Below are 23,071 nucleotides of genomic sequence, written 5' to 3'. Positions count from 1 at the left end.
CAGGTATTATATGTAAAATGTTTTTTGTATAGAACAATGACTTTTATAGACTATTAATATGGTATTTTAGACATGAAAGGGTACAAAAAAGAACTCGATATTTATTTTGAAACGATATTTTAGCACTCTATATTTTAGTAGTCGATATTTTTGTAGTGTTAGGGGTAATTTCATGAACAACGATATATTTGTAGTCGATATTTATTAAGGCGATATTTAAGTACTCGATATTCTAAATACTCGATATTTTTTACTCGATATTTTTGTAGTTGTAATAAGTATAGAAAGTCGATATTTTTGTAGTCGATAATTAATCAACGATATTTTAGCAAGTCGATAATGTGACCGTCGATAATATTTCACTGATCCGCATAACACATGTGAGAATGCATGAACAAGTAGACATATACCTCTGTCACGCGAGCCCACAGATCTTTAAATTTGGCAGCTTGCACTTCACATTTGAGTACAGAAAGAGGCAAGAGAAGCAGAGAAAAATGCAAGAGAAGTGCAGAAAAAAACAAGAGAGGTGCAGAAAGAGTAAGACATGTGCAGAAAAAGGCAAGAGAAGGGCAGTAAGATGCAAAAAAATGCAGAAAGATGCACAAAAGAGCACAGAGTCAAAAGAAGTTCAGAAAATAGCAAGAGAGGTGCAAAAAGAGAAAGAAAGGTGTAGAAAGAGGTAAGAGAGGTACAGAAAGAGGAAAAAAGGTGCAAAACAAGCAAAAGAAGCACAGAAAGAGGCAATAGAAGTGCAGAAAGAGGAAGAAAGATGCAGAAACAAGCAAGAGAAAAGCAGCAAGAGGCAAAAGAAATGCAGAAAGAGCAAGAAAGTTGCAGAAAGAACTGAGAGAAGCACAGAAAGAAGCAGGAGAGGTGCAGAGAAGAAGCAAGAAAAGTGATGAAAGAAACAAGAGAGTTGCAGAAAGAAACAAGAGAGGTACAGACAAAAACAATTGAGGTGTAGAAAGAGGGAAGAGGGTTACAGAAAGAGTCAAGAGGGGTGCAGAAAGAAGCAAGAGAAGTACAGAATGAAGTGTAGTGTAGTTCTTATATTCCCAATAGGCTCTGCGCATTGGAATAATATATCCTGCAGCTTAGACGCAGGACTTAAGTCGACTAGGTCTCTTCCGAATATATTAGACTTAATTGTGAGTGCCAGCTAGCTCAGAGGTCACTAGAAACTTTCTCGAAAATACAAGAAGGGATTAGTCTCTGACAACCATATAACATGACAACTTTGTTTCCCCAGAATGAAATGTATCTCTAGAGTCATGGAAACAATAGACGGCTATATCACTCAGTCAGATGGGCATGCTTCGTTTCACCAGAGTTGCTTAGAAATAGAGAGATGGGCGTTTTCAATAAAAGTATTTATTGAACAGTCTTATTTCTTAAGCATAGGAAATGCACTGCTACAATTGAAATGCTAGTTAAGAAGTACAATGCATATGATACGAATAGTATTATAAAATAGTACTGTCAGAGCATGATATGGTTTCTAAGCCATAAACATAGAACATATAAAATGCATAAAATACATACAGTGATAAAATAGTGGCTAAAAGTGCTCAACTGGTGCTTCTAAAATACGCCTACCCCAGTGTACCTAACTTAAGTCAGTCAGTCAGTCAGTCAGTCAAAATACTTTATTGCGATAACTTAATATCATATAAAGACAATGGAAATTCATATACAATAAATACATAGTTTAAAAACAGTTAAAATACATATAGGAAAGATAAAAATCATAAAAATCATACATATAGTGCAACATACGGGGTACTAAGAGCCTCAAACTAAGACAAATCTAAAACCAGATATGTCCCTGCTACAAAACCTATTCTAATCACAAAGTGCCTTTTATGATACTAAGTTTGTGCTATTGAGGGAGGATTATTATAATTTTTTAGCCTAGTGTTCCTGCTCCTAATAGCACTCACTAGGAAGCTAGCCACATGGAACTTAAGTCTAGTACGAGGGAGGAGTAAGTGTGGTGTAGCTTAAGTCTAGTAATTTTCTGCCAAGAATCCGTTCCAAGAATTCTCTACGGGTCTAATCTGCTCCGTACCTTGGTTTTAGAATGATAGAGGTATTGTATCTCTCTCTCAGGACTCGATCCCCCAGCAACCCGCAAGGGCAGCCTGGAAACACCGGAGCTGGATTTCTCGGCAAGAGAAAAGAAAGTGTCTTTTTAGTGCGTCAGTTGGAGGGTCGGCTTCATTCAGCACTTGCAGCAGCAGGGCGTCGGGCAAGTAGTTAGTCGATCTGCTCCTAAACCACCATGTGTTTGACTGGGCAACTGTAGGCATATTTATACCTTGAAGGTGCTGAGTTTGACGTAAGATTGGACATAATATCGTCACTAGTGCCTCAGTTCCTTGAAAACTCCAGGAGTTCTTGGATAAATTAGTATTCAAGCAGGGGGAAGTCCCTGACTGCTGAAGGCTGGTTTTTCCAAGAAATCGTTGTGGATTCTCGGAGTTTAGTGGAAGAAGCCATGCCGTATTTGGGCTGCACAGGCTAAGACTAAATAAGGCAATGATTCCTATGCCTATATCAGGATTGGGTGAATTATACCTATATATGGGCATGAATCGGGAAAATTACACTAGGGTCCTAGATTCCCACATAACACCCACTCCACGATTATTAAGTTCAATAACACCTAAGCACTGAACATATCTAAAGCAAAGTGTTCACAATCCCACCCCAAAATACAAAAATGCATTTGAATAGGCTTGTCCACATGAAAAGAGTATATACTGTATGCAAAAGTTATAGGCGTCATATGAAACCAAGCATAAATCATGAGCATATATTCTCTCATTAAATAAAACGAAAGTACATTAATCAATTGATACCTGAAATCTGTCTCATAGCATAAGTTTTGAACTGTGTTTTTTTTCGAGGTTGAAGCCAAATATTGTCATTTAGGAAGTTCAAACACGAAATCTTGTTCTCTAAGAATAGTTCTACTTTAAGCAGATTACACTGTGCCAAAAGTTCTATTTTGAAAAAAGTTCAAATTTGTGCATTGTTTTGAAAAATGAAGGCCGAATTACAGAGTTCAGGGAACGCTGTATGAAATAATCAAAAGTTATTCTCAGGAGTGTCAGGAGAAAACATCAGATTATCTAGGCTCGCAAAGAAACCGGCTACCGTGGTAGGTGAAAGTGGAACCACTTCAGTTAGCAGATCAAAAGTGCAGAAGTGTGGATCATCGCCGTCAGCGGTTGATCCATTAGCAATGTCCGTAGTAGATGGTACCTGTATGCTTGTAGTTTCTCGTATCTCCCCCTCAGTTAGACTTGCCATTGAAACCTCAATGAATGCCGTCATCAGAATTGGCAGCCGTTGGGGGCAACACGATGCATGAGCTGTTACTGGACCTAGCAAAGCGCCAACATCCGATGGCAGTACTGATGGAAGTGTAAGACAAATGTCCAACACGCATTCCTGTCCGCAAAGCAGGCATCGAAGAACAGGTAAGATGCAATCTTGCCAGATTGGTCTGAACGATAGAAACCACGTTGTGTTCAGATCTCTTAAACGAGCCAAGCCAAGAATCTGTGAAATCCTTTCACGATATCTCATTGCAAGGAGGCATTGTTCCATGGTAGTTTCGGTGTTGCTGGTGACCGGACTTACCATATCAGAGCAGAAGGAATAAAAATAGAATTCCTGCTACTAGTCTCAAGATGAGAGGCAGGCCGCCGAACACAGAGTGCACGAAATTTGGTAAAATGCCGAGGACTGCTTCAAATAGTGTTAACAGTTCAGAAAAAATCATCCTAAATACATGTGCGATGCCGCTGGTATCAGACATGTTTAAGATTTGACTTAACATTTCTGCAAAATGTACTGGGCAGTTTATTGATAATAATGCATGTATCTCTGTAGAAGACCTTGCTACTTGCAGATCATACATTTCTCTAGACGAGGTCAGTGGCACATTTTTTTGTAAAAGAATGGCTTTCATTCTGCTTAAAGTATCAATTCGTATAGAAGAGATATTCAGTGAAAGCCATAAAGCCGTCTCCCTTCCTGTCTCACTTTTTGGATACAATACTTGCATACAACAAGTGACCGTGGAAGACACAGTTACGAGATAACTTTTTCCTGGCAACATGCCACAACAGCTGTGATCGTTGAGCAGAACGTAGCTGCCATTGGATAGCTGCCTGAAAATTGGTACTATCGTTGTGGAGGGGGATCCGTGCAGGTGGCATGAGAGGTTATTTGCAGAACCGTCACAGGCTCCGTGTAAATTAATACCCTGGCACAGAAGTGTACCACTCAGTGAATTTTTACAATTCTTTCCACTAAGGAATACTTCATGTCCCCTATTCCAACATCTGTGTGTGTGTGGTAAAACCCAGGTCGACTTAATGTATTCTTTACCCAACCTTTCATACAGGCCCGCTGGTATATGCTCCAGACAATACTGAAATAGGAAAGACGTCACTGGTATTGTAATGGTGCCATGAATTATCCATTCAATGACAGGTATCTCAGAACCTGTTAATTGTAATCTTCCGAGTTTTTCAATGCTCAGGACCGTATAGTCTGCTCCTCTTTGTGCCAAAGAGATTTGCTTATCTGTAAGGTTAAATACAGCAAACAATGACGTGGTATTGATTAGATGCCATGGCACATAGCCTGAACGCAGATTTTGCAACGTCCAGCGTAGCAGCATGATAGAACATAATTGAGACTGGCCATGTTGTAACATTAAGTCTTGTTCTATGATGTCAATGGCAGATGACACGATGCTGTCCAAAGAATAAATTCAGGAGGACAGATCCGTTAACCCATTGTCCACTACAGAGAGGATTTTTTCTAAATTTATACGATCAATCTCTCGTATTCTTTCTGCAGTTTCCATTTGTATCACTTTCCATATTTCAATGTATGCCGCATATATTCCGGCGTATATGAAACGTTTTTGCCGTGGTTTGCGAGGCCCCATTAAGAAATCTCGCAATTCATTGCTTTCTGTAAGTAAAGATAAGTGTTGTTTAATTTAGGGAAGTGTAGATTTCTGAAGCCACTCAAGACACAGCTTTCCTACACTGTAAGTGGTAACTATCCCTGGATGTTGTCTCTGGGAATATCTTGGATCTGGCCTATTCACTGTGTACCATTGTGTCTTGTTCAGGAATCTATTTTGACAGTTATTCGTGTCTGTCGGCCAGATTAACCATTTTTTCCAATCAGGATTTGTTCTGTTCTGTTTTAAAATATATGGTATGTCTACCTGCTCTTATGTAGCATTTTCACTGTCAGATGTGGGTTTAGGTATAGACAGTTTATTTAAATCTTTTATCTTAGCTAGGCCTAGACAAGAAGTTTGTTGAACAGTGTCATTTAAAAACATAATTTGTTCTGGGATGATGCACGCTCAGAATAAGCTTCTATACCTTGTACCTGCCAATCTTTAGTGCCCCAGACGGTTTTCGTCTCGATGTTGTCTTTCCAAAAGTCAAAACCTAATGTAGACAGCTGAGCATAAAAGTTTGCAGAATAAATTTGTTTAGTATTGGTCAACATTGTTTTCATGCCTGTCTTATTTATATTTTTGAAATAAATCGTTTCTGGATTTGTAACAATAAACTCTGTGAAGTACGAAATTTTTCTTGAAATGTTTTATAGCTGCCTTTTGGCGGCGTCGGACAATGTTCCCATTGATTGTAACGAAACACATTTCTAGGGCTTGCAGATTTATGCAAATAATGGTGACCATAATGATTAAAACAATACATTTGTTCATAATCTGATGACCCTTCTAAGTAGTCATGTTCTGTAAATGTTGCTAACATTTCTAAATCTATCATTATGTTGTTAACAGTCTTAAAGTCCCAAATCAGAAAATGTACTGGGTGCGACAAAGTCACTCAAAGAAACCTTGAACTGATGTGAAATTTTCAATAATTCCACCGGACCATATATGTCATAATCAGTTCGGGCCCATGCTATACCTCCAGGTATAGCAGCGGCTGTGATGTTTACTGCTGACAGGCCTCTTCTTTCACGATGAAATGATTTGTAAGGTTTCAGGACCAAGCTGATTTTCTTACTTGCTTACCTCATTTGGAACATTCCTCATAGAGTCCGTAGGTTATGGTACCTTTTAAGACATGATTTGCTTCCATTAAATCTCCTTTTAGCAAAATGGTATGGGGTATCGCCAATATGTAATCTCTGTAATAATGCTGTACAGGATCGTAATCACGTCTTATTTATTTGTCCCGCATTGCGCCCATTGCGCTATAAATGGTTAAAACCAATTTGTCTACAACTAGGAATTTTAAATGTAAAAATGTTCTTCCATGCACTTTACTGTCCACCAAATGAAATGTTTTGTTCCAGAATTTTTAATTTTTTTTAAAGGGTTTTTAGATATTTATTAATGATGTACAGGGAGATATTTGATGATCGCTTGACCAGTAGATAAGTAGTGTTTCCTTTCTGTCTTGTTTTGTGATTTATTTGTAATTAATGTTGTATAATTGTGTGTTTATTTTATGTGGCCCTCATCGAGAGCCAAAACATAATAAACTTTTTGACTTTGACTTACTTGCTGTGTCCATAGTACTATATTTTCCATCAATCATCCTTCCCAAGCTTAACACTAGTACGAGCCAGAGCAGGAGGAAAAATATACCTAATCCTATCCAAAGCTCAACCCATGGTGAAACCAGATATGTTTTTTCTAGTAGATGAAGGAGTTCTGTTACTTTATCTTTAAGTTTGTCTTTGCTGGCTTATCTTCAGTTTCACTGGGATTCTCAGAAAAGTTATCGAAGTTGATAAAGTAGCCAGAAGCAGTTCTGTCAATTGTTGGGATCGCATCAGGATTACTTGAAATCACTGGAGCTGTTTCTTGTTTCGCCATGTTTGTATAGTCGGATGTCACATCATTGTAGACAGGCGTGTCTTGACAAACTGTTATTTAGGTGTCCAGAGGTACAAGTTCCATGTCTTTGTTGCATAGTCCTTCTTTTCGTACTGCAGGTTTATCAAAGGTGATAAGTCTTTCAGTTTGAACATCTTGGACTGTAGCAAGATTCGGTCGTCTGCTACTTCTTGGGAGTCCACTAGGCCTACTACTTATTATCGGCCACATATTTTGGTTTGACCAGGTCGATGGATACAACTCTGTTCTCCCTTTTACCAGCAACGGGCGGTAGTACTACTGATCTTGTTCCTTGGATTGCCAAGACAGGTACTGCTTTTCTGTAAGAAGGCCCAAATTCCTTCTTCACCGCGATTTTCTCTCTGATCAGATCCCCAATCTTTGGAATCCAGACAGGCCTTGCTGGGAAAGGTGGTTTTTCTTCAGTGGGCGTTTGCTTCTGTATTGTATTACTCAGACTTCTTCTTGTTTCATTTAAGTCCTATAAAACAGTCAAACGATCTTTGACATCAAAGGGTTTTTGTTCCACCACTGAAGTCTACCAATCGAGGTCTTCGATTATCATCCTAGTACCAAACATTAGTTCATACGGAGTGACTCCACCCAGAGAATTTCTTGGCAGATTGTTTAGACTACGTTGGACACTTATTAGATGTTTGACCCACCCATCACCTGAACCTAATACCTTACCTGTTATGGATTGCTTTATGTCACGGTTTTTTCTTTCCACTACCGCATTACCCTCAGGATGGAAGGGACTAGAATACCGCAATGCAACGCACAAGCTAGTCATGGCCTCCTTGTAAGCTCGAGAGCTAAACGCAGGACCCTGGTCAGAATGTAGTGTGCCAATTGCGTATGTGCCGATAAAGACTCGCAAATCCTTTATAACAGTTCTGGCGTCATCCGAGCGCTGGGGCCATATCGAAATAAATCTTGTGCAGGAATCCACTGCGACCATGATATATTTATAGTTACCATCCCTTTGTAAGGGACCACAGTGGTCTAGATAAACACACACTAATGGTTTATCTGAAATCAAAAGGGGCGTCTGTGCAGGTCGCTTCACTGTAGAAACTTTCATTTTTTGGCAGATTTCACGTTCTAGAACATAGTTCCTAGTTTGTTTCCTCATGCGCGGCCACCAATATCTCTGTTTTAATAATGATACTGTGGCAGAAACTCAGTCCTTCATGTGCTGCTAAGATCAGTCCTAACCTATGTTTCATGTTTGGAATTGCCCTATCCCCCACTCCAGGGATTCGAGCAAAAGGAACATTATTTGCATCAGTTATATATGAGTACTTTATTGGAAAGCCTTTCGGGAGTGACTTACCACTGTTATTAACTGAAGCAGTAACCGCTTTCATTATGGCGCTATCTATTTTTGTTTTTGACCGAGTAATTGCAGCTACGGAAGCCGGTTGCACAGCTGCCTTCGCCGCTTCATCAGCCAATAAATTCCATGCAACGTGAACGCCAACACGCTGATGACTTAGTGTATGAATCACGTGAGTCTATTGTAGTTCTTTCTGTAAAAGAACTACTTGTTCCCAAAGCATTTTATGCTTAATTATGCCACCTTTTGCGTCTTTGAAACCATTTTGAACCCAGTTCTTTAGATACTCACTGTAAGACTGGACGCAGTAAAATGAATCGCACACTATGAGTGTGGGGAATTCGCGATTGGTATTTTCAAGCGCCATCTTGAAAGCCGGTAGCTCAGCTCGCTGAGCTGTACAGTCTCCGAGTGATTGAGTTTTAGTGACCATAGGTCTGAATTTACCTTCGCACCAATGACCTTTAACGATCGCGCACGCAGCACTATAATATTGTTTACCCCCAATTGCGGGCTGTGCTGATCCATCTGTATATATTATACAGCCGTAATGTTCTAGAGGCAGAATTTTGGTCGGCAGAGGACATTCGTATTCGTGTTGTAGGAATTCTTGTGTCTTCAAATAGGGGTCAAAAACGTATTCAACATCTGTTGCAGCAAGAGAGTTAACCCATTGTATCCATCTCGGATGTAAATGTAAATGTACAGGAATTTATATAGCGCAAATCACCAAGCGGTTTCTAAGCGCTTGCTTAGGGAACCCGTCCTGGTATTCCCCTGTGAGATAACCCCGGCAGGGTATCCGCAAGGTGAAAGCCAGGCATCCCGCCGCGAGGGGCCGTTGTGGAGATTAAGCAAGCTATTGCCCAGAGTCGCAGAGTGTGAACCCGTGAATCGAGTAGGCACCGGAGCGAGAATTGTCGAGTCCATGGACATTTTAGGACTCAAGACCCCGCCGAGCCGGGAATTGAACCCTGGTCCCGGGCTGACCTCTGCTTCCAGGTCTGCCTCCTCTGCCTCCTCTAACCAGTGAGCCACACTTCTCCACACTTCGGATGTAAAGCTTTAGCATTTGGAATGCTCGCTTTGGTCACTGCCTCTAAGGCAGGTACAGGTGTAACGATCATTATGCGTTTACCCTGTGCGAGAGCTCTCTCTTTTGCTACTGCAGTTTGAACCGCTGTCAGAATTTTTTCTTTTGAAGTGAATTTCATTTCAGCTTGTGTGTACAAGTGTGATTTGTATACAATTGATACCTTTTCACCTTCATTAAAGGTCAGGTATGTGAATCCGCATTTCCCTGGGATGACACAGATCACGAGATTGCGCGCATTGTTGCGTGTATCTAATTGTGTTTTTGCTAACATGTCTGTTTGTACTGAACGCAAAATTTCTGTATGTTTTTGAGTCCAATTTGTTGGTTTGAAATCAGGTTTGATTAGTTCATAGAGAGTTTTAACCCTTTCTGCGTAATTCAGAACATAAGTTCTTCCAAAATTCAGGAAACCTAGAATTGACTGTAAGTTTTTCAGCGTCTTTGGAGGTTGGAGCAGCGCACATTTCTCAAGAAAGTTTGCTGCCAGGCTTTTGCCTTCACTTGACAAGTCGTATCCTAAGAATAGGACAATGAGGTGGGCAATTTGTGATTTCTTAAATTTGAATTTATACCCTTCAGAAGCGAACCCAAGTATTATGGTGTTCAGTCTTTTCAAGTGCACGTCCAAATCATCATCTGTAAGATAGATGTCATTGACATAAGATAATGCCTCATCATCGTACATTTGTAGTATTTCTGTTACTCTGGCTGAAAATAACCCTGGACTATTCTTGAATCCCTGGGGGAGACGGCAAAATTGTCAATGTGTCCCCAAGATTGAGAAAGCGGTCAAGTGCCTACTTTCTGGTGCAATGTTTTGACAGAAAAACCCATTTGAAATGTCTAATGTGGTTTTATATTTTTTGCGCACAATGTTATTCATCAGTGCTGCACTATGTGAATTTTGTACTGCAAAAAATTTGCAACAAGAGTTTAGGTGTCTGTAATCCAAAACTAGACGATATGAATTGTCTGGCTTGGAGACAGGAAACAAAGGATTGTTCATAGACGAGGTGCATGTTTCAATCACCCCTTGATATTCAAGTTGATCTAAGATCTCCCTGGCTTGTGTTTTAGCTTCTTGCTTGGCTGGATACTGCCTTTGTGCAGTAGGTTGATTTTTTAACTGGATTTTGTGGTGAGGAGAGTCCTCATCCCATCCTACGTACTTTTCATATAATGCTGGAGCCTGAGCTTCTGCCAATTTCCTGGCATATGTATATTTTTTATGAATTGGAATGTAATTTGAGAAGGCTGGCATAATTATCTCTTCGTCGTGTGGGCAATCCCTAACAACTGCAGGTGGCCAGTCTCTTTCAGCTAGAAGTATGTCATAACCCTTGGAAAGCTTGTACCAAAAGTGAGCTTTTATTTTCCTAGTTATGTCCCCCTCCATCCGTAGTGTTACTTCATATAACTTGTGTGGTAAACTAATCCTGGTGTCGGCAGTTTCAACCTGAATGCATTCATTAAAGTCCACTGTCTCCAGATGATCCTTCAGGATCTTGTGAACTATGGTTACTTCTGCTGCGCTGTCAAGCATTGTCTGAGCCCATTCCCCGTTCTTGAGTTGTGTCCTCAGAATCCTTGGCATGTCTGATCTTTATGCTTGCTACCTTCTTTTTGGAAAACTGAGCTTTTTTACTTTGATGAACGGGTTCTTTGTCTTTGGTCGAGAGGGACGTGTGTCATTTTCTTGATATCTATCATGTTTTCTTAAGGTATCCCTATTTCTAAGGTTGTACCTCTTTTCACAGGGCTCCCGTTGGGGAGACCTTCCCCCCCGTTCAGGAGACCTAACTCTCCCTTGGGGAGACCTTCCTCTGGACTGAGAACGCTTCTCTCTAGGAAGTGTCTGTTTACTGTTTTCCCACTTCTTCTTAGGAGTAGTGAGATTCTTTTTTATAAAATGTTTGCAGGATTCTCTGTTAGTTGTGGTTTTAGTGGTTTTCCACCCAAACTATCTCTACCTAGTTCTTCATAGGATATTTCAATAATTCTGGCAAGCTCATAAGGTTGCTCAGTAACGTCTGTTTCTTTTCATTTCTGGCGGATTGCCACTGCTGCTGCTTCACCTTTAATGTTGGCTAATAGTATAGCCGAGACCTGTTTGAAATCGTTCAGTAATTTCATACCTAGATTTAAAGCCGGTTCTAGACCGTATTAATTTTGAATCTGTCTTAGAACATCTGGTATTACCACCATGGACGGAACCCCATGTGTTTTAGTGTAGATTGAAGCAAAGACTGTGCCCCAAGTGTCACAATCCTCTATGTGTAGTGCAATCCTCATCGGTAAACAGATTGTCAGAATCCTGTGTTTCTCATGAGGTGTACTATCAGGAAATACTGCCTCTATTTGAGTAATGTTTTGTGCTAACCAGAACGGAATTTGTTCTCGTTTTGCTGGTATTTTACCAATGACTGACTGTATAGTCTGTAGTGTAATTTTATTTGTGTTTCCCTGGTGAGGGGGTGTGCTGTGGAATTCTTACAGCTGGTTGGACTGTTAATGTCCGCATGACATATTGAACCAATTGTCTATGTATTTTAATTAACTGTTTTAGCTGAGCTAATAATTCTGCATCTGGCATCCTTTCAATGTCTGGATGTGGTGTATAGCTGGCTACTACCGGCCATGTAGCTCCTGGTCTACCTAGTGTACAGAGCCTGATAATGTGATTTTGATGTTGTAGGGCGCCTTTAAACCAGAGCTGATGCTCTTGGTAAGTTAATGGAATTTCAATGTCCTCGAAAGGAACGTATTCCGCTGGGGGTTCCTCTGCTTTGTAGTAGTGGAACTCTCGTGTTCCTGCATTTGCTGCTGGAAACTGAATCCATGAATAGAATACCTCTGTCTGCCGATATTCATGTGCCTCTACGACAAAGATTACTCTGCCACCTCTTGCTGATACTCCATTATTTATCAGTTTGTAAGTTATACTTTTCCTTACATTTACCGGGAGCAGTATAGCATCTGTGTCATGTTCAAAAATAGCAGTATGATCTAAGATCGCTTGAGCTGCTGCTGCAGCTAATTCTTCGTCAGTAACCAATATTTTTACTGATTGAAGAGTTTACAGAACAAGTTTCAAGGAAACAAAGATTAGGTGCACAATATTTTGGAACACTGTATCCTTTAACGTTGAACAAACCAAAAACTAATACATAGGATTTTCCGTCCTACTCAGTTTTGGCGGATATTATCCTTTCATTCACTCCAGACGTCTTTTGGAGATGTTACGGGAAAAGGGGTCTGTGTGAAAAGCACAACTGAGTTACTCTAGTATCTAGCGATAAATTATCGCCTTGCCCCACCTTGGGCACCATGTAGTGTAGTTCAAACACGAAATCTTGTTCTCTAAGAATAGTTCTACTTTAAGCAGATTACACTGTGCCAAAAGTTCTATTTTGAAAAAAGTTCAAATTAGTGCATTGTTTTGAAAAATGAAGGCCGAATTACAGAGTTCAGGGAACACTGTGTGTAATAATCAAAAGTTATTCTCAGGAGTGTCAGGAGAAAACATCAGATTATCTAGGCTCGCAAAGAAACCGGCTACCGTGGTAGGTGAAAGTGGAACCACTTCAGTTAGCAGATCAAAAGTGCAGAAGTGTGGATCATCGCCGTCAGCGGTTGATCCATTAGCAATGTCCGTAGTAGATGGTACCTGTATGCCTGTAGTTTCTTGTATCTCCCCCTCAGTTAAACTTGCCATTGAGACCTCAATGAATGCCGTCATCAGAATTGGCAGCCGTTGGGGGCAACATGCTGCATGAGCTGTTACTGGACCTAGTAAAGCGCCAACATCCGATGGCAGTACTGAGGGAAGTGTAAGACAAATGTCCAACACGCATTCCTGTCCGCAAAGCAGGCATCGAAGAACAGGTAAGATGCAATCTTGCCAGATTGGTCTGAACGATAGAAACCACGTTGTGTTCAGATCTCTTAAACCAGCCAAGCCAAGAATCTGTGAAATCCTTTCACGATATCTCATTGCAAGGAGGCATTGTTCCATGGTAGTTTCGGTGTTGCTGGTGACCGGACTTACCATATCGGAGCAGAAGGAATAAAAATAGAACTCCTGCTACTAGTCCCAAGATGAGAGGCAGGCCGCCGAACACAGAGTGCACGAAATTTGGTAAAATGCCGAGGACTGCTTCAAATGGTGTTAACAGTTCAGAAAAAATCATCTTAAATACATGTGCGATGCCGCTGGTATCAGACATGTTTAAGATTTGACTTAACATTTCTGCGAAATGTACTGGGCAGTTTATTGATAATAATGCATGTATCTCTGTAGAAGACCTTGCTACTTGCAGATCATACATTTCTCTAGACGAGGTCAGTGGCACATTTTTTTGTGAAAGAATGGCTTTCATTCTGCTTAAAGTATCAATTCGTGTAGAAGAGATATTCAGTGAAGGCCATAAAGCCGTCTCCCTTCCTGTCTCACTTTTTGGATACAATACTTGCATACAACAAGTGACCGTGGATGACACAGTTACAAGATAACTTTTTCCTGGCAACATGCCACAACAGCTGTGCTCGTTGAGCAGAACGTAGCTGCCATTGGATAGCTGCCTGAAAATTGGTACTATCGTTGTGGAAGGGGATCCGTGCAGGTGGCATGAGAGGTTATTTGCAGAACCGTCGCAGGCTCCGTGTAAATTAATACCCTGGCACAGAAGTGTACCACTCAGTGAATTTTTACAATTCTTTCCACTAAGGAATACTTCATGTCCCCTATTCCAACATCTGTGTGTGTATGGTAAAACCCAGGTCGACTTAATGTATTCTTTACCCAACCTTTCATACAGGCCCGCTGGTATATGCTCCAGACAATACTGAAATAGGAAAGACGTCACTGGTATCGTAATGGTGCCATGAATTATCCATTCAATGACAGGTATCTCAGAAACTGTTAATTGTAATCTTCAGAGTTTTTCAATGCTCAGCACCGTATAGTCTGCTCCTCTTTGTGCCAAAGAGATTTGCTTATCTGTAAGGTTAAATACAGCAAACAATGACGTGGTATTGATTAGATGCCATGGCACATAGCCTGAACGCAGATTTTGCAACGTCCAGCATAGCAGCATGATAGAACATAATTGAGACTGGCCATGTTGTAACATTAACAAGTCTTGTTCTATGATGTCAATGGCAGATGACACGATGCTGTCCAAAGAATAAATTCAGGAGGACAGATCCGTTAACCCATTGTCTGCTACAGAGAGGCTTTTTTCTAAATTTATACGATCAATTTCTCGTATTCTTTCTGCAGTTTCCATTTGTATCACTTTCCATATTTCGTTGTATGCCGCATATATTCCGGCGTATATGAAACGTTTTTGCCGTGGTTTGCGAGGCCCCATTAAGAAATCTCGCAATTCATTGCTTTCTTTAAGTAAAGATAAGTGTTGTTTAATTTAGGGAAGTGTAGATTTCTGAAGCCACTCAAGACACAGCTTCCCTACACTGTAAGTGGTAACTATCCCTGGATGTTGTCTCTGGGAATATCTTGAATCTGGCCTATTCACTGTGTACCATTGTGTCTTGTTCAGGAATCTATTTTGACAGTTATTCGTGTCTGTCGGACAGATTAACCATTTTTTCCAATCAGGATTTGTTCTGTTCTGTTTTAAAATATATGGTATGTCTACCTGCTCTTGTGTAGCATTTTCACTGTCAGATGTGGGTTTAGGTATAGACGGTTTATTTAAATCTTTTATCTTAGCTAGGCCTAGACAAGAAGTTTGTTGAACAGTGTCATTTAAAAACATAATTTGTTCTGGGATGATGCAGGCTCAGAATAAGCTTCTATACCTTGTACCTGCCAATCTTTAGTGCCCCAGACGGTTTTCGTCTCGATGTTGTCTTTCCAAAAGTCAAAACCTAATGTAGACAGCTGAGCATAAAAGTTTGCAGAATAAATTTGTTTAGTATTGGTCAACATTGTTTTCATGCCTGTCTTATTTATATTTTTGAAATAAATCGTTTCTGGATTTGTAACATTAAACCCTGTGAAGTACGAAATTTTTCTTGAAATGTTTTATAGCTGCCTTTTGGCGGCGTCGGACAATGTTCCCATTGATTGTAACGAAACACATTTCTAGGGCTTGCAGATTTATGCAAATAATGGTGACCATAATGATTAAAACAATACATTTGTTCATAATCTGATGACCCTTCTAAGTAGTCATGTTCTGTAAATGTTGCTAACATTTCTAAATCTTTCATTATGTTGTTAACAGTCTTAAAGTCCCAAATCAGAAAATGTACTGCGTGCGACAAAGTCACTCAAAGAAACCTTGAACTGATGTGAAATTTTCAATAATTCCAACGGACCATATATGTCATAATCAGTTCGGGCCCATGCTATACCTCCAGGTATAGCAGCGGCTGTGATGTTTACTGCTGACAGGCCTCTTCTTTCACGATGAGATGATTTGTAAGGTTTCAGGACCAAGTTGATTTTCTTACTTGCTGTGACCATAGTACTATATTTTCCATCGATCATCCTTCCCAAGCTTAACACTAGTACGAGCCAGAGCAGGAGGAAAAATATACCTAATCCAATCCAAAGCTCAACCCATGGTGAAACCAGATATGTTTTTTCTAGTAGATGAAGGAGTTCTGTTACTTTTTTCTTTAAGTTTGTCTTTGCTGGCTTATCTTCAGTTTCACTGGGATCCTCAGAAAAGTTATCGAAGTTGATAAAGTAGCCAGAAGCAGTTCTGTCAATTGTTGGGATCGCATCAGGATTACTTGAAATCACTGGAGCTGTTTCTTGTTTCGCCATGTTTGTATAGTCAGATGTCACATCATTGTAGACAGGCGTGTCTTGACAAACTGTTATTTAGGTGTCCAGAGGTACAAGTTCCATGTCTTTGTTTCATAGTCCTTCTTTTCGTACTGCAGGTTTATCAAAGGTGATAAGTCTTTCAGTTTGAAAATCTTGGATTGTAGCAAGATTCGGTCATCTGCTACTTCTTGGGAGTCCACTGGGCCTACTACCTATTATCGGCCACATATTTTGGTTTGACCAGGTCGATGGATACAACTCTGTTCTCCCTTTTACCAGCAACGGGCGGTAGTACTACTGATCTTGTTCCTTGGATTGCCAAGACAGGTACTGCTTTTCTGTAAGAAGGACCAAATTCCTTCTTCACCGCGATTTTCTCTCTGATCAGATCCCCAATCTTTGGAATTCAGACAGGCCTTGCTGGGAAAGGTGGATTTTCTTCAGTGGGCATTTGCTTCTGTATTGTATTACTCAGACTTCTTCTTGTTTCATTTAAGTCCTATAAAACAGTCAAACGATCTTTGACATCAAAGGGTTTTTGTTCCACCACTGAAGTCTGCCAATCGAGGTCTTCGATTATCATCCTAGTACCAAACATTAGTTCATACGGAGTGACTCCACCCAGAGAATTTTTTGACAGATTGTTTAGACTACGTTGGACACTTATTAGATGTTTGACCCACCCATCACCTGAACCTAATACCTTACCTGTTATGGATTGCTTTATGTCACGTTTTTTTCTTTCCACTACCGCATTACCCTCAGGATGGAAGGGACTAGAATACCACAATGCAACGCCCAAGCTAGCCATGGCCTCCTTGTAAGCTCGAGAGCTAAACGCAGGACCCTGGTCAGAATGTAGTGTGCCAATTGCGTATGTGCCGATAAAGACTCGCAAATCCTTTATAACAGTTCTGGCGTCAGCCGAGCGCTGGGGCCATATCGAAATAAATCTTGGTCAGGAATCCACTGCGACCATGATATATTTATAGTTACCATCCCTTTGTAAGGGACCACAGTGGTCTAGATAAACACACACTAATGGTTTATCTGAAATCAAAAGGGGCGTCTGTGCAGGTCGCTTCACTGTAGAAACTTTCATTTTTTGGCAGATTTCACATTCTAGAACATAGTTCCTAGTTTGTTTCCTCATGCGCGGCCACCAATATCTCTGTTTTAATAATGATACTGTGGCAGAAACTCAGTCCTTCATGTGCTGCTATGTTCCATGTTTGGAATTGCCCTATCCCCCACTCCAGGGATTCGAGCAAAAGGAACATTATTCGCATCAGTTATATATGAGTACTTTATTGGAAAGCCTTTCAGGAGTGACTTACCACTGTTATTAACTGAAGCAGTGACAGCTTTCATTATGGCGCTATCTATTTTGGTTTTTGACCGAGTAATTGCAGCTACGGAAGCCGTTTGCACAGCTGCCTTCGCCGCTTCATCAGCCAATAAATTCCATGCAACGTGAACGCCTACACGCTGATGACTCAGTGTATGAATCACGTGAGTCTTTTGTAGTTCTTTCTGTAAAAGAACTACTTGTTCCCAAAGCATTTTATGCTTAATTATGCCACCTTTTGCGTCTTTGAAACCATTTTGAACCCAGTTCTTTAGATACTCACTGTAAGACTGGACGCAGTAATACGAATTGCACACTATGAGTGTGGGGAATTCGCGATTGGTATTTTCAAGCGCCATCTTGAAAGCCTGTAGTTCAGCTCGCTGAGCTGTACAGTCTCCGAGTGATTGAGTTTTTGTGACCATAGGTCTGAATTTACCTTCGCACCAATGACCTTTAACGATCGCGCACGCAGCACTATAATCTTGTTTACCCCCAATTGCGGGCTGTGCTGATCCATCTGTATATATTATACAGCCGTAATGTTCTAGAGGCAGAATTTTGGTCGGCAGAGGACATTCGTATTCGTGTTGTAGGAATTCTTGTGTCTTCAAATAGTGGTCAAAAACGTATTCAACATCTGTTGCAGCAAGAGAGTTAACCCATTGTATCCATCTCGGATGTAAAGCTTTAGCATTTGGAATGCTCGCTTTGGTCACTGCCTCTAAGGCAGGTACAGGTGTAACGATCATTATGCGTTTACCCTGTGCGAGAGCTCTCTCTTTTGCTACTGCAGTTTGAACCGCTGTCAGAATTTTTTCTGTTGAAGTGAATTTCATTTCAGCTTGTGTGTACAAGTGTGATTTGTGTGCAATTGATACCTTTTCACCTTCATTAAAGGTCAGGTATGTGAATCCGCATTTCCCTGGGATGACACGGATCACGAGATTGCGCGCATTGTTGCGTGTATCTAATTGTGTTTTTGCTAACATGTCTGTTTGTACTGAACGCAAAATTTCTGTATGTTTCTGAGTCCAATTTGTTGGTTTGAAATCAGGTTTGATTAGTTCATAGAGAGTTTTAACCCTTTCTGCGTAATTCAGAACATAAGTTCTTCCACAATTCAGGAAACCTAGAATTGACTGTAAGTTTTTCAGCGTCTTTGGAGGTTGGAGCAGCGCACATTTCTCAAGAAAGTTTGCTGCCAGGCTTTTGCCTTCACTTGACAAGTCGTATCCTAAGAATAGGACAATGAGGTGGGCAATTTGTGATTTCTTAAATTTTAATTTATACCCTTCAGAAGCGAACCCAAGTATTATGGTGTTCACTCTTTTCAAGTGCACGTCCAAATCATCATCTGTAAGATAGTTGTCATTGACATAAGATAATGCCTCATCATCGTACATTTGTAGTATTTCTGTTACTCTGGCTGAAAATAACCCTGGACTATTCTTGAATCCCTGGGGGAGACGGCAAAATTGTCAATGTGTCCCCAAGATTGAGAAAGCGGTCAAGTGCCTACTTTCTGGTGTAATGTTTTGACAGAAAAACGCATTTGAAATGTCTAATGTGGTTTTATATTTTTTGCGCACAATGTTATTCATCAGTGCTGCACTATGTGAATTTTGTACTGCAAAAAATTTGCAACAAGAGTTTAGGTGTCTGTAATCCAAAACTAGACGATATGAATTGTCTGGCTTGGAGACAGGAAACAAAGGATTGTTCATAGACGAGGTGCATGTTTCAATCACCCCTTGATATTCAAGTTGATCTAAGATCTCCCTGGCTTGTGTTTTAGCTTCTTGCTTGGCTGGATACTGCCTTTGTGCAGTAGGTTGATTTTTTAACTGGATTTTGTGGTGAGGAGAATCCTCATCCCATCCTACGTAATTTTCATATAATGCTGGAGCCTGAGCTTCTGCTAATTTCCTGGCATATGTATATTTTTTATGAATTGGAATGTAATTTGAGAAGGCTGGCATAATTATCTCTTCGTCGTGTGAGCAATCCCTAACAACTGCAGGTGGCCAGTCTCTTTCAGCTAGAAGTATGTCATAACCCTTGGAAAGCTTGTCCCAAAAGTGAGCTTTTATTTTTCTAGTTATGTCCCCCTCCATCCGTAGTGTTACTTCATATAACTTGTGGGGTAAACTAATCCTGGTGTCGGCAGTTTCAACCTGAATGCATTCATTAAAGTCCACTGTCTCCAGATGATCCTTCAGGATCTTGCGAACTATGGTTACTTCTGCTGCGCTGTCAAGCATTGTCTGAGCCCATTCCCCGTTCTTGAGTTGTGTCCTCAGAATCCTTGGCATGTCTGATCTTTATGCTTGCTACCTTCTTTTTAGAAAACTGAGCTTTTTTACTTTGATGAACGGGTTCTTTGTCTTTGGTCGAGAGGGACGTGTGTCATTATCTTGATATCTATCATGTTTTCTTAAGGTATCCCTATTTCTAAGGTTGTACCTCTTTTCACAGGGCTCCTGTTGGGGAGACCTTTCCCCCCCCGTTCAGGAGACCTAACTCTCCCTTGGGGAGACCTTCCTCTGGACTGAGAACGCTTCTCTCTAGGAAGTGTCTGTTTACTGTTATCCCACTTCTGCTTAGGAGTAGTGAGATTCTTTTTTATAAAATGTTTGCAGGATTCTCTGTTAGTTGTGGTTTTAGTGGTTTTCCACCCAAACTATCTCTACCTAGTTCTTCATAGGATATTTCAATAATTCTGGCAAGCTCATAAGGTTGCTCAGTAACGTCTTTTTCTTTTAATTTCTGGCGGATTGCCACTGCTGCTGCTTCACCTTTAATGTTGGCTAATAGTATAGCCGAGACCTGTTTGAAATCTTTCAGTAATTTCATACCTAGTTTTAAAGAAGGTTCTAGACCGAATCTGTCTTGGAACATCATTGTATTACCACCATGGACGGAACCCCATGTGTTTTAGTGTAGATTGAAGCAAAGACTGTGTCCCAAGTGTCACAATCCTCTATGTGTAGTGCAATCCTCATCGGTAAACAGATTGTCAGAATCCTGTGTTGCTCATGAGGTGTACTATCAGGAAATACTGCCTCTATTTGAGTAATGTTTTGTGCTAACCAGAACGGAATTTGTTCTCGTTTTTCTGGTAGTTTACCAATGACTGACTGTATAGTCTGTGGTGTAATTTTATTTGTGTTCCCCTGGTGAGGGGGTGTGCTGTGGAATTCTTACAGCTGGTTGGACTGTTAATGTCCGCATGACATATTGAACCAATTGTCTATGTATTTTAATTAACTGTTTTAGCTGAGCTAATAATTCTGCATCTGGCATCCTTTCAATGTCTGGATGTGGTGTATAGCTGGCTACTACCGGCCATGTAGCTCCTGGTCTACCTAGTGTACAGAGCCTGATAATGTGATTTTGATGTTGTAGGGCGCCTTTAAACCAGAGCTGATGCTCTTGGTAAGTTAATGGAATTTCAATGTCCTCGAAAGGAACGTATTCCGCTGGGGGTTCCTCTGCTTTGTAGTAGTGGAACTCTCGTGTTCCTGCATTTGCTGCTGGAAACTGAATCCATGAATAGAATACCTCTGTCTGCCGATATTCATGTGCCTCTATGACAAAGATTACTCTGCCACCTCTTGCTGATACTCCATTATTTATCAGTTTGTAAGTTATACTTTTCCTTACATTTACCGGGAGCAGTATAGCATCTGTGTCATTTTCAAAAATAGCAGTATCATCTAAGATCGCTTGAGCTGCTGCTGCAGCTAATTCTTCGTCAGTAACCAATATTTTTACTGATTGAAGAGTTTACAGAACAAGTTTCAAGGAAACAAAGATTAGGTGCACAATATTTTGGAACACTGTATCCTTTAACGTTGAACAAACCAAAAACTAATACATAGGATTTTACGTCCTACTCAGTTTTGGCGGATATTATCCTTTCATTCACTCCAGACGTCTTTTGGAGTTTTTACGGGAAAAGGGGTCTGTGTGAAAAGCATGACTGAGTCACTCTAGTATCTAGCGTTAAATTATCGCCTTGCCTCACCTTGGGCACCATGTAGTGTAGTTGCTATATTCCCAATAGGCTCTGCGCATTGGAATAATATATCCTGCAGCTTAGATGTAGGACTTAAGTCGACTAGGTCTCTGCCGAATATATTAGACTTAATTGTGAGTGCCAGCTAGCTCAGAGGTCACTAGAAACTATCTCGAAAATACAAGAAGGGATTAGTCTCTGACAACCATATAACATGACAACTTTGTTTCCCCAGAATGAAATGTATCTCTAGAGTCGCGGAAACAATAGACGGCTATTTCACTCAGTCAGATGTGCATGCTTCGTTTCACCAGAGTTGCTTTGAAAAAGAGAGACGGGCGTTTTCAATAAAAGTATTTATTGAACAGTCTTATTTCTTAATCATAACAAATGCACTGCTACAATTGAAATGCTAGTTAAGAAGTACAACGCCTATGATACGAATAGTATTATAAAATAGTACTGTAAGAGCATGATATGGTTTCTAAGCCATAAACATAGACAAAATAAAATTCATAAAATACATACAGTGATAAAATAGTGGCTAAAAGTACTCAACTGGTGCTTCTAAAATACGCCTACCCCGGTGTACCTAACCTAAGTCTAGCACGAGGGAGGAGTAAGTGTGGTGTATCTTAAGTCTAGTAATTTTCTGCCAAGAATCTGTTCCAAGAATTCGCTAAGGTTCTAAACAGCTCCGTACCTTGGTTTTAGAATGATACAGGTCTTGTATCTCTCTCTCAGGACTGGATCTCCCAGCAACCCGCAAGGGCAGCCTGGAACACCGGAGCTGGATTTCTCGGCAAGAGAAAAGACAGCGTCTTCTCAGTGCGTCAGTTGGGGGGTCGGCTTCCTTCGGCACTTGCAGCAGCAGGGCGTCGGGCAAGTAGTTAGTCTATCTGCTCCTAAACCACTGTGTGTTTGACTGGGTAAATGTAGGCATATTTATACTTTGAAGGTGCCTAGTTTGACGTAAGATTGGACATAATATTGTCTCTAGTGCCTCAGTTCCTTGAAAACTCCAGGAGTTCTTGGATAAATTAGTATTCAAGCAGGGGGAAGTCCCTTACTGCTGAAGGATGGTTTTTCCAAGAAATCGTTGTGGATTCTCGGAGTTTGGTGGAAGTAGCCATGCCTTATTTAGACTGCACAGGCTAAGACTAAATAAGGCAATAATTCCTACGCCTATATTAGGATTGGGTGAATTATACCTATATATGGGCATGAATCGGGAAAATTACACTAGGGTCCTAGATTCCCACATTAAAAAAGCAAGCGAATACAGAAACAGCCAACAGAGGTGCAGAAAGAGACTTAGGGGTGCAGAAAGAAGCAAGAGAGGTACAGAAAGAGGGATGCAGGCTGCAGAAAGAGGCAAAAGAGATGCAGAAACAAGCAAGAAAGGTGCCCAAGCAAGAGAAGTACAGAAAGAAGGAACAGAGGTACAGAAAGAAGCAACAGATGTGCAAGAAAGCCTGCACAACGAGGAAAAAGAGGTGGAGAAAGAGGTAACAGAAGTGGAGAAAGACACAAGAGAGATGCAGAA

This window comes from Lissotriton helveticus, chromosome 3_1 (assembly GCF_964261635.1).
Source record: "Lissotriton helveticus chromosome 3_1, aLisHel1.1, whole genome shotgun sequence".
Taxonomy (NCBI): domain Eukaryota; kingdom Metazoa; phylum Chordata; class Amphibia; order Caudata; family Salamandridae; genus Lissotriton; species Lissotriton helveticus.
This window is presented reverse-complemented; position numbering follows the sequence as displayed.